Here is a 16,791-nt window from a genome sequence, read left to right on the forward strand (position 1 = left end):
AAATCTAGTTCCAAAAAGGCTCCTTTTGACTTTTCCTACCTAAAATCACTCTGGGTCCCTGTGTACACTTAAGGCTCAACACATACAATGAATAATGTATTCATTTGAACTTGTTGCTGTGCCCAGAATTGTCTTCATTTCTTGGTTATACCTCATATTATGAAGTATATAATAGGCAGTTGGAAATTTTTGACTGACTAATCTTCATTCTTTTTGTTATATTCCCTGGAACAATAAAAATGTTGGTGATTTGAACCTTAACCAGAGGAATCTCATCAATTAGTCCCAAATCCCTAACACTTCTCCTTACTTTATTAGCATCCCATTCCAAACCTGAGCAACTCAGCCTTGAGGGGGACATCTAATGCTTTGCTACACTGATTCTTTGATGTGTTATACAAATCACGTGGAGTTATCTGAATGCTCTTAATTGCTGCATTGGGTGATGCATCAAAACTTGCTAATCACTAAGCATTAACCTAATTGGTTCAATTAGGCTGTAATAAATAGACTTTATTCAATTTAACAAATATTTTTGAAGGCACCTGGTGTATGCTAAGGATGTAGAGTCTCAGAAGACAAAAGAAGCCTTCTGTGCTTAGTCATTGACATGGTATCTCACAGTAATTTCATCATAGCAGATGGTGAAAGGTGTTTTTGTTTTGTTTTGTTTCATCTTGTTTGAGTTTTCACATCAATCCTGGGAGATTTCCAGTATTTCCTGTCCAGAGGGAGGCAGCCTTTCTTTTGGGTTGAGACCTGAGAAACCAGGAAATGCAGAAACCTGTGAAAACACTAAGCTGCCTAAAGCAGAGCTGAATTGATACCTGGATTTAGTTTGAAGTCTCACATGACTCTTCCTAGTACTGAACCAATTGTCTTATTTCTAATTTGGTTCAAAGTGATTACATTTCTACCACCCAACAAAAAAGAATAATGCTCTTTGGGAAATATTGATAAATGGACCTTAAATGAACTTTGATCTGATCTGATTAAGACAATGGTCATTGGGGCAGCTAGGTGGCGAAGTGAATAAAGCACTGGCCCTGGATTCAGGAGCACCTGAGTTCAAATCCGGCCAAAGACACTTGACACTAGCTATGTGACCCTGGGCAAGTCACTTAACCCTCATTGCCCTGCAAAAAAAAAAAAAAAGACAATGGTCATCCTTTAAAAGTCTGGAAGGATGGGGGCAGCTAGGTGGCACAGTGGATAGAGCAGTGGCCCTGGATTCAGGAGGACCTGAGTTCAAATCCAGCCTTAGACACTTGACACTAGCTGTGTGGAACCTGGGCAAGTCACAACCCTCATTGCCCCACAAACCAAAACAAAAGCTGTAAACTCAATAATGTTAGTTACTACATCAAAATTTGAAAAGACATTCTATTTTTATTCTGACAAGCACATACATTTTTTTTCAGGGCAATGAGGGTTAAGTGACTTGTCCAGGGTCACACAGCTAGTAAGTGTCAAGTGTCTGAGGCCAGATTTGAACTCAGGTCCTCCTAAATCCAGGGTTGGTGCTTTATCCGCTGTGCCACCTAGCTGCCCCTTCTATTTTTATTCTGAACATAAATATCAAAAGAAGACCATTTCCAGGCATCTTATTTTTTGGATCATTAAAGTATTTTGTTATTTTCCAGTTACATGTAGAGATAGTTTTCAACATTTGTCTTTATAAGATTTCTAGTTCCAAATTTTTCTCCCTCCCTCCCTTCCCCCCTTCCCTCTCTCTTCACCAAGACAGCAAGCAATCTGATATAGGTTATATATGTACAATCACATTAAACATATTTCTGCATTAGTCATCTTGTGAAAGAAGAATCAGAACAAAAGGGAAAACCCTCAAAAACCAAAAAAAGTAGAAACAGTATGGTTCAGTCTGCATCCAGATTCTACAGTTCTTTTTTCTGGATGTGAAGAACATTTTCCTTCACAAATCCTTTGGAATTATCTTGGATCATTGTATCAGGCATGTTATTTTGATGAAACTAAGAGGAAATAGGAATAGAAAAGGATGTCATACCATTAAAATAACAATAAATATTTACAATTTACAGAGCACTTTCATGCACATGATTCAGTTGATCTCACAGAAACCCTATGAGGCATATTATCTATATTTTAAGGGCAAAAATCCCTGAGGCTAGAAGAGGCTATATGCCCAAAGTCAAATAGCTAGTAGATTCCAGAAGTAGGATTCAGATCCAGCTTTGACTCAAATATCCTTTTCACTATTCCACACTCAAAACACACACACACACACACCTCATCTACCTTTTTTTTTTTATTTAGTTTAACTAGGATTTCTTAAGCACTTGCTCTGTAGGGAATACAAAGTGGGGAAAAATGAAAACTCCACCCACCCACACAGACCTCCAGGGGCTTAAATTCTACCAGAGAGATGCAACATACACAAATAAGTTAATGCAAAATAATTTGAGACACTTCTAAAAAGACTGATCCTTTTGCTTCTAGGACGGAGTGCATTCCAGGTTTGAGGAATGGAATGTTGTGGCCAACAGAGGTGTCCAATAGGCTTGGCTGCCAACAACACCTCCCCTGTATTCCCTGAGTCAGATTAAAATGTAATTGGGGGGGTCAGCTAGGTGGCACAGTAGATAAAGCACTGGCCCTGGATTCAGGAGGACCTGAGTTAAAATGTGGCCTCAGACACTTGACACTTAGTAGCTGTGTGACACTGGGCAAGTCACTTAACCCTCATTGCCCCACCAAAAAAAAAAGTAATTGGGAAATATTTAACAACAGAAACAGCAAAACATAGATAACCTTACATTTTAAACTAAGTCACAATATACGGGCTGGAAGGGATCTTTAACTATGGGTTAGTGGACCTCTTTCTATTTGATTTTTTTTTTTAAGTGAGGCAATTGGGGTTAAGTGATTTGCCCAGGGTCACACAGCTAGTAAGTGTTAAGTGTCTGAGACAGGATTGGAACTCAGGTACTCCTGACTCCAGGGCCAGTGCTCTATCCACTGCACCACCTAGCTGCCCCTTTCTATTTGAATTTGATACCAGAAGAGAACAGAAGGTTGGGGGGTTGTGGGGGGGGCAGGGGGAAGGAGAAAGATATTTATATAGCACTATGTACCAGACACTGTGCCAAGCATTAAATGTCTCATTAGATCTTCACAAACAACCTTCACAGTAGGTGCTGCTGTTTTCCTCGTTTTACAGAGGATAAATTGAGGCAAACAGGTTAAGTGACTTGCCTGAGGTCACATAGCCAAAAAGTGTCTAAGGTTGTATTTAAACTTAGGACTTCCTGACTCCAGGCCTAGCCGCTATATCTACTACATCACCTAAATGCCTAGGGAACAGCAAGTAAGCACATATTTACCATCTCCATGTTCATGAACTCTGAAATTCCCTTTTCTGATCACAATCTTTTTCAGTCAGAAACATTAAGTGCCTACTATGTGCCAGTCACTGTGCTAAATACTAGGGATATTGGGCAGCTAGGTGGTGAAGTGGATAGAGCACTGACCCTGGAGTCAGGAGTACCTGAGTTCAAATCTGGCCTCAGACACTTAACACTTACTAGCTGTGTGACCCTGGGCAAGTCACTTAACCCCAATTGCCTCACTTAAAAAAAAAAAAAGATTAAATACTAGGGATACAAAGAGAGTCAAAGGACAGTCCCTGACCTCAAGCAGCTCATAACTTAATAGGGAGAGACAACAAGCCAATAAATGTATACAAACAAGCTACACATAAGACAAAGAAGAAATAAGTAACAGGGAAGTCACTAGAATTAAGAGGAATTAGAAAAGGCTTCCTGGGACTTGAAAGAAGCCAAGAAGTGATGATGTGGGGAGAGGATGTTCCAGGCGTGGAGGATAGCCAGAGAAAATTCCTGGAGCCCAAAGATGGGAGTATCTTGTTCATGAAGCATCAAGGAGGACCCCAAGGAAGGTCAGTGTCCCCGATGGAAAAGTACCTGGCAGAAAATAAGGTGTCAGAAGATGGAAAGGTGGGGGTGGGGTAAATTATGAAAGACTGAATGCCAAATGAGATTTTGTATTTGATCTTTTTTTTTTTTTAAAGTGAGGCAATTGGGGTTAAGTTACTTGCCCAGGGTCACACAGCTAGTAAGTGTTAAGTGTCTGAGGCCAGATTTGAACTCAGGTAGTCCTGACTCCAGGGCCAGTGCTCTATCCACTGCGCCATCTAGCTGCCCCTGTATTTGATCTTAGAGGCGACAGGGAGTCATTAGAATTTATTGAGGAGTGAGATAATAAGATCAGACTGACACTTTAGAAAAAGAAATCATCTTGGCAATGTGTGTAGAATGGATTAGAGTGGGAGAGACTTGAGGCAGGGAGACCAAGTAGAAGGTGAAAGGTGATGAAGGCCTGAACTAGGATTATGGCCATATGGGTGCAGAGAAAAGGATGTTTACAAGAAATGTTGTAAAGGTAGAAATTACAAATTTTGCAATGGAGGAGCAGCTAGGTGGTGCAATAGATAAAACTCCAGCCCTGAAGTCAGGAGGACCTGAGTTCAAATCCGGCCTCAGACATTTGCCACTTACTAGCTGTGTGACCCTGGGCAAGTCACTTAACCCCAATTGCCTGTCCCTGCCCCCCAAAATTGCAATGATGTGGATATGTGGGGTGAATGAGTGAGTCGAAGATGGCAATGAGGTTGTGGGCCTGTATAACTGGGAAGATGGTGGTACTCTCAACCATGACAGGAAAGTTCAGAAATGAGGAGATTTGGGGAGGAGGGAGAAAAATGAGTTTTGTTTTACACATGCCAAGTTTGAGATGCCCACTGGAGATCCAGATTTCCAAGGAGCGTTTGAAGATGCACAACTATAGAACAACAGAGGTCAGGGCTAGAGAGATAGATCCGGGAGTCATCTGCATAGAGTGAATAACTGAGCCCATGGGAGCTGATGAGATCACTAAGAGAAATAGTCTAAAGAGAGCAGAGAGTCCAGGACAAAACACTGTGGGATGGATACTCAGATGGCTTAACCCAGGTGAAGAACTAGCAAAGGAGACTAAGGCATGATGAGGCAGAAAGGAGACCCAGGAAAGAACAGCAGCATAAAACAGAGAGGAGCAAGTATGCAGAATGTGATTGACAGTGCCGAAAGCTACAGAGAGGTCAAGAAGAATCAGAATTGAGAAAAGACTATTCAATTTTATAATTAAAGAAAGCACCGGCAGTTTCGGAGAGGGTAGTTTCAGTTGAATGATGAGATTGGAAGTCAGTTTGCAGAGGGTTTAGGAAGAGGAGGTGCTTTCTCAAGAGGTTTGATCCTGAAAAGGGGGGAGAGATATAGGACAAGATCTACCATGGATAGTTGGACCAAGTGAAGGGTTTGTTTTGTTTTGGTTTTTTGTTTGTTTGTTTTGGTTTTTTGGCAGGGCAGTGGGGGTTAAGTGACTTGCCCAGAGTCACACAGTTAGTAAGTGTTAAGTGTCTGAGGCCAGCTTTGAACTCGGGTCCTCCTGAATCCATGGCCGGTGCTTTATCCACTGCGCCACCTAGCTGCCCCGTTTTGTTTTGTTTTTAAGGAGGGAAGAGATAGGGGCATGTTTGTACACAGCAAGAAAGGAGCCAATGGATAGAATGAAATTGAAGGTTAGAGTCAGAATAATGGAAGGGTCAATCTGCTGGAGAAATTAGGAAGTGATGGGATGAAGAGTGCATATAAAGGGGTTTACTGTAGCAAGGATGAAGGCCATTTTTTTTTCTCCTGAGACCAATGGTTAAGGACATAATGGAGGAAAATGTTTAAGTAATGTTGAGTTAAAGAAGAGTAAAGAAGAGGAAGCTTTCACTAAATGATCTCTTTTTGGGGGGTGGGTATGAAATGAAGTCCTCATCTGAGAGAACTGGGAAGATAGGTTTACCATGGGAGGCTTGAGAAGAGATCAGAAGGTTTAGAATAGCCACTATGGGTAGTGAGAAAATTTGTCAATTAGGAAGGAACAGAACAATTGTCTAGCTTAATGAGCCCAAATGTGACTAGATAATATACATTTGTAGTGTGTCCAGTCAGTATGGTCTTCTGTTTTCTTCCATCTCTGTTTAGCAGCACGTGAATAGAAGTGAAGCAGGCAGGTGGTTGGGTGTATTTTAGGGTTGGGGCTTGGCAAAGCATGATCAGCAATTGGAATCAAGGGTGGATGACAATAGAAAATTGAGTTGGTTTACCAAGAGATTGAAATAGAGAAGGAAGGAAATGTAGCCAGTTCAGGGATGTGGCCTGGGAAAGAACTGAAGGATGAGGAGTATAGAGGACATGATGAAGACTAAGGGCAATGTTAGGATTAACAAGGCGTAGGGAGAAATGGAATGGTAAAAGATTTTGATTAGATAAAGGAACTTTAGAATTCATGAATTGTAGGTGATCGGGTTTGACCATCTCTGTGTGTAGTTAAGATAGAGTAGAGGAGTAAGTCCTGAGAATTTAGTAGATTAGGGAACTGGGAAGTTAGGCTACTTGAAAGGATATCAATATGTATATTGAAATTGCCTATCTCCACATCCAGAAAAAAGAACTGTGGCATCTGAATGGAGATTTCTACTTTTTTTTTTGTTGAGTTGGTTGGGTTGTTTTTGTTTTTGTTTTTTTGAGGGTTTTCCCTTTTGTTCTGGTTCTTCTTTCACAACATGACTAATGCGGAAATATCTTTAATGTGATTGTATGTATAAAACTATATCAGATTGCTTTCTGTCTTGGGAAGGGGGAGGGAAGGGAGAGGGAGAAAAAAATTTGAATTCAAAATCTTATAAAATAAGTGTTGAAAACTATCTTTACATGTAACTGGGGGAAATACTATTAAGATTGAAAAAAGGAAAGAAAGAAAGAAAGAAAGAAAGAAAGAAAGAAAGAAAGAAAGAAAGAAAGAAAGAAAGAAAGAAAGAAAGAAAGAAAGAAAGAAAGAAAGAAAGAAAGGAAGGAAGAAAGGAAGAAAGGAAGAAAGAAAGAAAAAGAAAGAAAGAAAGAATGAAAGAAATTGCCTAGTATGAGAGCAGAAGACAGGAGGGAAAGCCAAGCACTGATTTCATTGAGGAAATAAGAAAAAGGTCCCCAGAGTGCAATAGATGACCTGGATTTGAATTTGGCTATTATGAATCTCAAAGGAAAGTAGGCTGTTTAGTGAAAGTGTTTGAGGAAGAGTCTCAAAGTGGCAATGGAAAGCAAAAGTGTCTTCTAACTCTCCCACCATGACCATTGATTGAGGGGTACAAGAGAATGTGTAGCTAGTACTGGAAAGAGTAGTGAGGAAATCAGTGTAGTTGGAAAAGAGTACTCTCTCAGCGTGGGCTAGAAAATGGAAGGAGTGAGAAAGAGGTGTAAGATGAAAGGAAGTACTATCCCAAATAAACTATCAATAATTTACTTTCTAGAACTAGACAAAATAATGGAATAAAAAGGGAAGAATAGAATAATAGAATAAAAATAATAGAATAGGGCAACTAGGTGGTACAGTGCATAGAGCACTGGCCCTGGATTCAGGAGGACCTGAGTTCAAATGTGACCTCACTCAGACACTTGACACTTACTAGTTGTGTGACTCTGGGCAAGTCACTTAACCCCAATTGCCTCACCAATAAATAAATAAATAAACAGATAGAATAGAATAGAATAAAGAGGTAGAATAAAAACAGAGGAATCTCAAGGGCAATAATGAAAAATGTAGAAATCAAAGAGTTCTAGTGTTACCAGAACTCAAAGTATATATTAAAAAGAAATGATCAGGGGCAGCTAGGTGGTGCAGTGGATAGAGCACTGGCCCTGGATTTCGGAGGACCTGAGTTCAAATCCAGCCTCAGACACTTAACACTTACTAGCTGTGTGACCCTGGGCAAGTCACTTAACCCCAATTGCCTCACCAAAAACAAACAAACAAACACAAAAAGAAATTATCTGGGGCAGCTAGGTGGCACAGTGCATAGAGCACTGGCCCTGGATTCAGGAGGACCTGAGTTCAAATCTGACCTCACTCAGACACTTGACAGTTACTAGCTGTGTGACACTGGTCAAATCATTTAACCCTCATTGCCCTGCCCCCCCCCCAAAAAAAGTTATCATTAAAACTGTTTGGTACTGGTGAAAAAAAATAGATGTTGATTAGTGAGACGCTATGTCCAGAAAACCCAGAAGGTACTGACCACAGCCTAGTGTTCCATAAACCCTTTTATGCAAACTACTGAAGGAAGGTCTCCTAATTTGACAAGAATTTCAGGGAAATCTGAAAAGTAACTTGGCAGGAATTTATTTTAGACCAAAATCTTATAACATTTACCATAACATCTTCCCAATGGATGCTCAACATAGTCACATAGTCTTTTTTTTTTTTTTTTGGTGAGGCAATTTGGGTTAAGCGACTTGCCCAGGGTCACACAGCTAGTAAGTGTCAAGGGTCTGAGGCCGGATTTGAACTCAGGTCCTCCTGAATTCAGGGCCAGTGTTCTATCCACTGCACCACCTAGCTGCCCCTCACATAGTCTTTTTTTAAAAGAATAAAAGGAGGTACTTTTCAAAAGTATAACTAGGGAAAATTTCTCAACAAGCAAGGGATGAGAGGTTATTTTAAAAAATAAAAGAAGAAAAATTTTAAGACTGCATGAACAAAATCAATGTGGCAGTAATTAGAAGAGAAGCTGTTGATTAGGGGAAAATCTTCACAGCAAATATTTCTATGGGGAATTGATAAACATATATAAGAACAAGAGCCATTGCTGCAATACACAAATAGCCAAAAGGATATTATCAGGCAGTTATCAAAAAATATTCAAACTATCAACAAGTATATGGAAGAATTCTGAAAATTATTAATAATAAGTGCAATTTAAAACAACCTTAAGGTATCACTTCACACCAGTCAGATTGGCAAAAATGTCAAAAGACAAATATGGTAAATGTTTGAAAGTTTGTAGGAAAATAAATTATTGGTAGAACTGTCAAATAGTTAACCATTTTGGAAAATAATTTGAAACTATACTAAAGAAAAAGTCACTAAACCATACACTTTGACCCAACAGTACCAGAGGAAAGGTCCCATATAAACAAAAAATATTTCTAGCAGCATTGTTTTTGGTGACAAAAATGGAAACATTAGGTATTCATTATTTTGAGAACAGCTGAATAAATGGTGGTATATAAGATATAAAAAATTCAGTGGAACTTGAAATTTGTTTGAACTGATGCAGAACAAAGAACTCAGAATCAAGAGAACAATTTAAGAAATGACCACAATAATATAAAGAAAAACATCCCTTGGGGCAGCTAGGTGGAGCAGTGGATAAAGCACAAGCCCTGGATTCAGGAGTACCTGAGTTCAAATCCAGCCTCAGACACTTGACACTTACTAGCTGTGTGACCCTGGGCAAGTCACTTAACCCTCATTGCCCTGCAAAAAAAAAAAAGAAAGAAAGAAAGAAAGAAAGAAAGAAAGAAAGAAAGAAAGAAAAGAAAAAAGAGAAAAAAAACAGCCCTGAAAGACATTAGAACTTTGATTAATGCAATGCCCAATCTTGACTTCAAAAGGCTGATGGTATATAACATGACCCACTCCTCTCCCAGATGCAGTGAGGCAGTGAACTATAGGTATAGAATGACACATATTTGTCAGAGGTAACCAATATGTAGGTTATTTTGCTTCACTATTTTTTCTTGCTAAAAAAATGTTTCTATTGGAAGGGAGAAGAGTCATTGGGAAATGACAATGTTCTAAAAAGGAGCTTTAAATAAAACATTTTTAAATAGTTGGGGTTTTTAGATGAGAGGTTAAAGATTAATTGCTTCATGATGACAGAAGAGCTGTGAAGAGCTGTATTATGTTAACCCCATTCTCTTTTTATTTTTCCCTCCCTACAGTGGGAATAGAACAGAATCAAATACCGCACTTTTGTTATAGAGCCTGACTAGTACATAAGCTAGGACCATATATGCTTAACTAAATAAAGTATTATTTGCCATAGATAATTCTGTGTCACAAATGCACAGTATATTTTTATGGGCTATACACAGGAACTTGAAGATTGCCTTGTTATCCAGAATCCTGTGTAATAATACTCATTACAGAAGAGTTTTAAGCGCCCTGCATTGAGTCAACAAATACTTACTGGTCAACTACTATATTTAAATGAGTCATTGCATTAGATGCCAAGCATTGTCATCATTCTTTAGTGAGTCGATTCTATGCTATCCCATGAAGGAACAAGATGGGGAAAATATACAAGCCTGGGCTGGGCCACAGTTAGTGAATCATCCAAGTTCAAGCAGCAAAGTCAATGATAAGAGTTGTGATTCAAACCCACATTCTTATGTATGTCACTAGATTGTGTTTATGTCATTAGCAAATTACAGTGTTATCATCATCACTTGGGCTGGGAGAGAATCCAACTTTTTTCCTACAGAAACTACCTTGTTTTACTTAAGGCAAAATAGAATCAAGATTTGGAAAAGACTTCAGATATCATCTAAGGCACATCTGCATGTGTCAGGCTAGTCAAACCACTACCACCACCTTGGATCCTGATGGAGATAGCCCAGGACCTTGAATCTAAGACCCTTGGAAATAGCAGTGCTTCCAGCCCATTGTCCTCATCCATCATCCAGAGAAGCTGCATCTGTGAAGATGCAGCACAGCAACTTTTCCTGCAGGGGCTACCACCATAGCCATTGAAGACAGGAAAAAGAAAATACTTGCTACCAAATTCCTTGACACTTTCGGATGGTTCTAAAATAAGCAACTGATATGATTTTTATCAGTGGAAATGACATTAAAGAAGAGGCATTAACATCTGCTTTGCTTCTGCATCCTAAAGATCATAGAACCTTTTCATCTGACTTGTAGCTGAAATCTTCCATATGTGTTGTATTCATTAGAATGTGAGTTCCTTGAGAGCAGGAACTGTCTTACTCTATTTATATCTTCAATGCTTAGCACAAAACTTTGCACACAGTAAGTGCTTAATAAAATCATTCATTCATTCTAATCCAAGTTTCTCATTTTACAAATGAGGAAACTTCAGGCTTAGAGAGTAATTTGCATAAATTCATAAAGGAAGTAAATAGCAGAGCAGAGATTTGAAGCCAAGTGTTCTGATCCCAGATCTCCATTTCATTCTGCTGCCCAACATTTAGTCCTAAAACAGCTTTCATCTTGTCATTCCTCAACTTAAAAGTTTTTGGTGACCCCCACCCCCTGTCACATAGAGAATAAATTCTATACTCAGCTTCAAATTTAAAAGCTTTGACAATCTGGAAAAAGCCTAAGTTATTCATTCGACGTTCAATAAATATTTACTAAATGTTTGCTGTGTATGAGACATTGTGCTAGATGCTCAAGTGAACAGATACAAAAACAAATCAAAGTTTGTTCATCACTGTTTTTTCTTCCTTCTTTTTTGAGGTTTTTCCCTTGTGCTCTGATTCTTCTTTCACAAGATGACTAATGTAGAAATATGTTTAATGTGATTGTACATATATAACCTATATCAAACTCCTTTCTGTCTTGTGGAGGAGAGAAGGGAGGATGGGAGAAAAATTTGCAACGAAAAATCCTGTGAAAACAAATGTTGAAAACTATCCTTATTATGTAACTGGGAAATAATAAAATACTTAAAAAAAAAGTTTGAGGGCAGCTAGGTGGCACAGTGGATAAAGCACTGGCCCTGAATTCAGGAGTACCCGAGTTCAAATCCAGCCTCAGACACTTAACACTTGCTAGCTGTGTGACCCTGGGCAAGTCACTTAACCCCAATTGCCTCACTAAAAAAAAAAAAAAAAGTTTGTCCATCACTTCAAAAAGCTTATGTAGTAGTTGTAGTAGTAGTAGTTGTTATCATTATAGTAAAAATTTATGTAGAGCTTACTATGTGCCCTAAGGTACTCCCCTAAGTGCTTTACAATTATTATCTCATTTTGTCTTCACAACCACCCTAGGAGGTAGGAACTTTGCATAGTACCTTTGCCTCTTCCCCCTACTCCATTCTCAGTTTCCTTTTATGTATTATATTTTCTCATTCCTTCCCATCTTCTCCAGCAGATTGTCTCTTCTATCATTCCACTCTCTTATTTCTACTGACTGTTTCCATACCATCAAAAAACATGCCCATGTTTCTCTCCCATCCTCAAAAAGCTCTCACTTGATCTATTCATCCCTCCTAAATATTATCCCATTTCTCTCCTGTCTTTTGTGGCTGACCTCTATGAAAAGGTCATCTATAAATGATGCCTCCACTTCCTTTTCTTTTACTTTCTTAACTTTCCACAGTCTGCTTCTAAGTTCATCATTTAACCAAAACTTCTCTCTCCAAAGTTACTAATGATCTCTTAATTACTAAATCTAATACCTTTTTTCAATCCTTATCCTTTTTTACTTCTCTGAAGACTTCGGCACTATCAAACAGCTTCTTCTCCTTGATACTCTCTTCTCTCTAGGTCCTCCACCTACCTATTCGACTACTCCTTGATCGATTTTCATCCAAGTAATGCCTATTAATCATGTGTGTCAGGGGCAGCTAGGTGGCACAGTGGATAAAGCATTGGCCCTGGATTCAGGAGGACCTGAGTTCAAATCCAGCCTCAGACACTTGACACTTACTAGCTGTGTGACCCTGGGCAAGTCACTTAACCCTCATTGCCCAGCAAAAAAAAAGAAAAAGAAAAAAAAAGAAATTATTTTTTAAAAATCATGTGTGTCCCTCACAGCTCTGTCTTGGATGCTTTACTCTTCTTCCTTTATATTATTTTACTTGGTTATCTTTTCAGATCTCATGGATTAACTAATTATTTATTTACTGATTACTCTCAAATCTATTCAACACTAATCTTGCTGCTGACCTCCAACCTCACATTTCTATTTCTACTGGACATCCTATAGACATCTTAAACTCAACATGTCCAAAACTGAATGAATCTTTTCCCAAAAAATGCTTCCCCAACTTCCAAACTTTCCAATTACTATTGGTGACACCACCATCCTCCTAGGTTTGTGATCCAGGTGTCAACCTTCATTCCTTACTTTCTCTCATGCTCAGTTTTCCCTTTGTAACATCTCTTGCAGTCATCTCCTTCTCTTCTCTGATAGTGCCACCACTCTGGCATAAATCCTCTTTACTTCATGCCTGGATTATTGTAATAGCTTGCTGGTTGAGAAGACAGCTAAAGCAGACACTGTGGAGAGCATGCGACTTGTTCAGACATTGAAGACACCAAAGTCATCCACTGAATCCTGGGTCATCACCAGTAATGTTGTCTTGCCACTGGACTTTGATGACTCTGGAAGAGACAGTGAGGCTGATGACTTTGCACAACTTTCCCTCACTTAAATCCAGTTCATGCACAAAGTCGAGACATCACCCCCTTGATGTCATTGGTGTCGGGAAAATTTTTAAGTCCGACGGAAGAACAGAAACAACAAGGTTTCCAGGCTGAAGCAAATAGGTTTCTTGAGAGAGGATTAGTGCCCCAACAAAGCCAATAGGTTTATTGAGAGAGTTTTAGTCTCCCAATAAATCCGGTCTTCCAGGCATTGAGCCTGAAAGACCCAGAATTACAAAATACATGGGTTTATATAGCCTTCCAAAGTTATACTTGTACAGCATTATATCATTAGTTGTACTTCTAAAATGAAAACATATTCTTAGGAAATATGAGGAACTACCTAAATGACTATAAATGTCAGCATTATGATGACAATAGGGGGGGTCATTGTCAGGCCACTGGTCAGTGGCGTGAACTCTTTGTAGAAAAGTATGTCACTCGTGATTATTAAAATATAGCATTGCTGACTACTAGATCTTGTGATATTACTTAATGCTTGACATCAGAAAATTAGGAAATATGAGAAAAGACTTAACCTTTTGACCTTATGCAATCTATATTAAATAGAATAAATCACAATTTTTTAGTTAATATATTGATTATTATCTTAATCAAATCACTTATAACTATGGTAAATCTCTTATAACTAAGGGATGGGGAAAATCTCACTCACATTGGTCCTCTTTGAAAAGGAAGGATGTATATCTGATTGCTTGCTATCTTGGGGAGGGGAGAAAAAAGGAGGGGGGAGAAAAATTGGGAACTCAAAATTTTAGAGAAGTGAATGTTGAAAACTATCTTTTCATGTAATTGGAAATAAAATAAAAAACTGCCAAAAAAGGAAGAATGAACATCATTACTCCCCAGTATATCACATATATGCTTCAGTGTTCCCAGACTAAGCTATTCACAAATACCCCAAACACGCCATAGTCATTCATGTTTTCAGTGCCATTTCTCTCATTGTTCCTCCTGCTTAGACTGCCATCTCACCTGCCCTATGTTTATCCACAGCTTACCAGTTCTTCAAGGTCCATCCCAAATCCCAACTCCTCCCTTTCTCAGACCACCCCAGGGCACAGTGATGCCCCTCTGTTCTCCTATGCCATTTATTCTATACCACTAATTTGGCACATAATGACAAATTCAAATTGTTTCATGAATGTCTTATATACTAGAAATTTAATGATGAAAGGAAATTCCCCCCATCTCACCTCCTATATTCCAAATAGACTTTAATTCAGGGCTAAAAGCACTGTAGGTCTTTAAGAAATATTTGGCAAATGAAGAATCAATGAATTCATTCATTCATTCATTTATCCAGCAAGCAAGCAATTATTAATAAAAGATTTCCCCCTTCACTATTTTTCTTCTTGCTTTAATTGCCTTTATTTCAATTGTGAGAAAATAGTGGGATCTGGCAGATACTCAAAGGCCCACCTGGAGATTAATCTAAACTGATTGAATTAAATGAGAGTGATTGACTTTGCTGATTAGCCAACTTAAAGTTAATTAGATTGTAACCACACCTGGCTGGCCCTTAAGAAGGTATTGTTCTCAGAAGCTAAGGACTTTGAACTCAACAAGAGACCACCTTCAAATCCAGTAAACCAATGGTTTTGGATGACACTAACCAATCAGCTTGAAGCAGTGTGACCACACACTTAGATTTTAAACATCACACAATAATGTAAAAACCTTTAATTTTATATCTTCAGAATTGGTTATTTTATCTTTTATGATTTCCTCAATTCCTTATTTGGTTAAAATTCTCTCCCTAGCCATAGTTGTAAAAGGTACTTCTTTTCATTCTACTCCATTGTTGTCTTCCTGTGATCTTATCTATTTAGTTCATATACCCATTTGGAGCAAATTGTGATATAACCTGAAGATCTGAATCTATTTTCTATTAAATTGCTCTCCAGGTTTTTTAGTACTTCTTGTCAAGTAGGGACACCTTCCCTGAGTAATTTCTATTCTTGGGCTTATTGACCACTAGGTTACTGCATTGGTTTGCTTCAAAATCTCACTTTTCTATTCTGTTCTACTGGTCTACCTTTTTTTTTGGGGGGGGGGGCAGTGTTAAACTATACCAAATTATGTTGACTGCTACTTTAAAGTATAATTTGTTATCAGGTCATACTAGGCCTCTTATATTCTTGCATTTTTTCATCATTTCCCTTAAACTTCTTGACTTCTTATTTCTCCAAATAAGTTTTACCATTATTTTGTCTGGTTCTACAAAGTAGGACTTTGTCCATTTTATTGAAATGATATCAAACCTTTAAATTACTTTAAGCAAGATTGTCATTTGACTATATTCATATAGCATAGGTATAAACAATGAATAGTTCTCCAATTATTTGTCTTCCCTTATTTCTCTGAGAGTGTTTTGTTGGTCCAGCCATTCTAAAAAAACATTTTGGAATTATGCTTCAAAAATGAATAAACTAAAAAAAATTAATAAACTGTACACACCTTTTGAACCATTAATAGGCCTATATGCCAAAGAGATCAAAGAGGAAGGAAAAGGTCCAATATGTACAAAAATATTTATAGTAGCTCTTTTTTTTTAAATAGTAAATTTTTTATTTTTTATTTTATTTTATTTTTTTTTAGGCAATGGGGGTTAAGTGACTTGCCCACAGTCACACAGCTAGTAAGTGTCAAGTGTCTGAAGTCGGATTTGAACTCAGGTACTCCTGAATCCAGGGCCGGTGCTTTAACCACTGCACCATCTAGCTGCCCCTATAGTAGCTCTTTTTGCAGTGGTAAAGAATTTGAGGGGGCAGCTAGGTGGCACAGTGGATAAAGCACCAACCCTGGATTCAGGAGGACCTGAGTTCAAATCCAGCCTCAGACTCTTGACACTTACTAGCTGTGTGACCCTGGGCAAATCACATAACCCTCATTGCCCTGCAAAAAATAAAGAATTTGAAACTAACAAGATGTCTATCATTAAACAAATGGCTAAATAAAGTATGGTATTTGAATGTTATAGGAAATAAGATTACACTGTAAAAGATAATAACAGGAACTGTTTCAGAGAAACCTGTGACTACTTAGATGAACTGATTCAGAGTGAAATGAGTAGAACCAGAACATTTTATATGTTAATAATACTGTAAAATGCATAATTGTGAGTTACCTAAGAACTCTGATATACCTGATGATCAAGGATAAACCCAGAGAACCAATGAGAAAAAAATGTTGCCTACCTCCTGACAGAGATAATGGATTAAATTATACAGAACAAACACATATTTTTTGACATGACCAATATGGGAATTTGTTTTGCTTGGGAATTAGTGCATGTTTGTTACAAAGGTTTTGTTTTTCTTATTTTTTCCTGAGAGTGGAGAGAATTAGGAGGGAGAGAAAATAGATACTTTTTTTTTTTGGTGAGGCAATTGGGGTTAAGAAATAGATGCTTTTTTGAAAAAGCATTGAGTGATTTCAATCTATAATA

This window comes from Dromiciops gliroides, chromosome 1 (genome assembly GCF_019393635.1).
Source record: "Dromiciops gliroides isolate mDroGli1 chromosome 1, mDroGli1.pri, whole genome shotgun sequence".
Taxonomy (NCBI): Eukaryota; Metazoa; Chordata; class Mammalia; order Microbiotheria; family Microbiotheriidae; genus Dromiciops; species Dromiciops gliroides.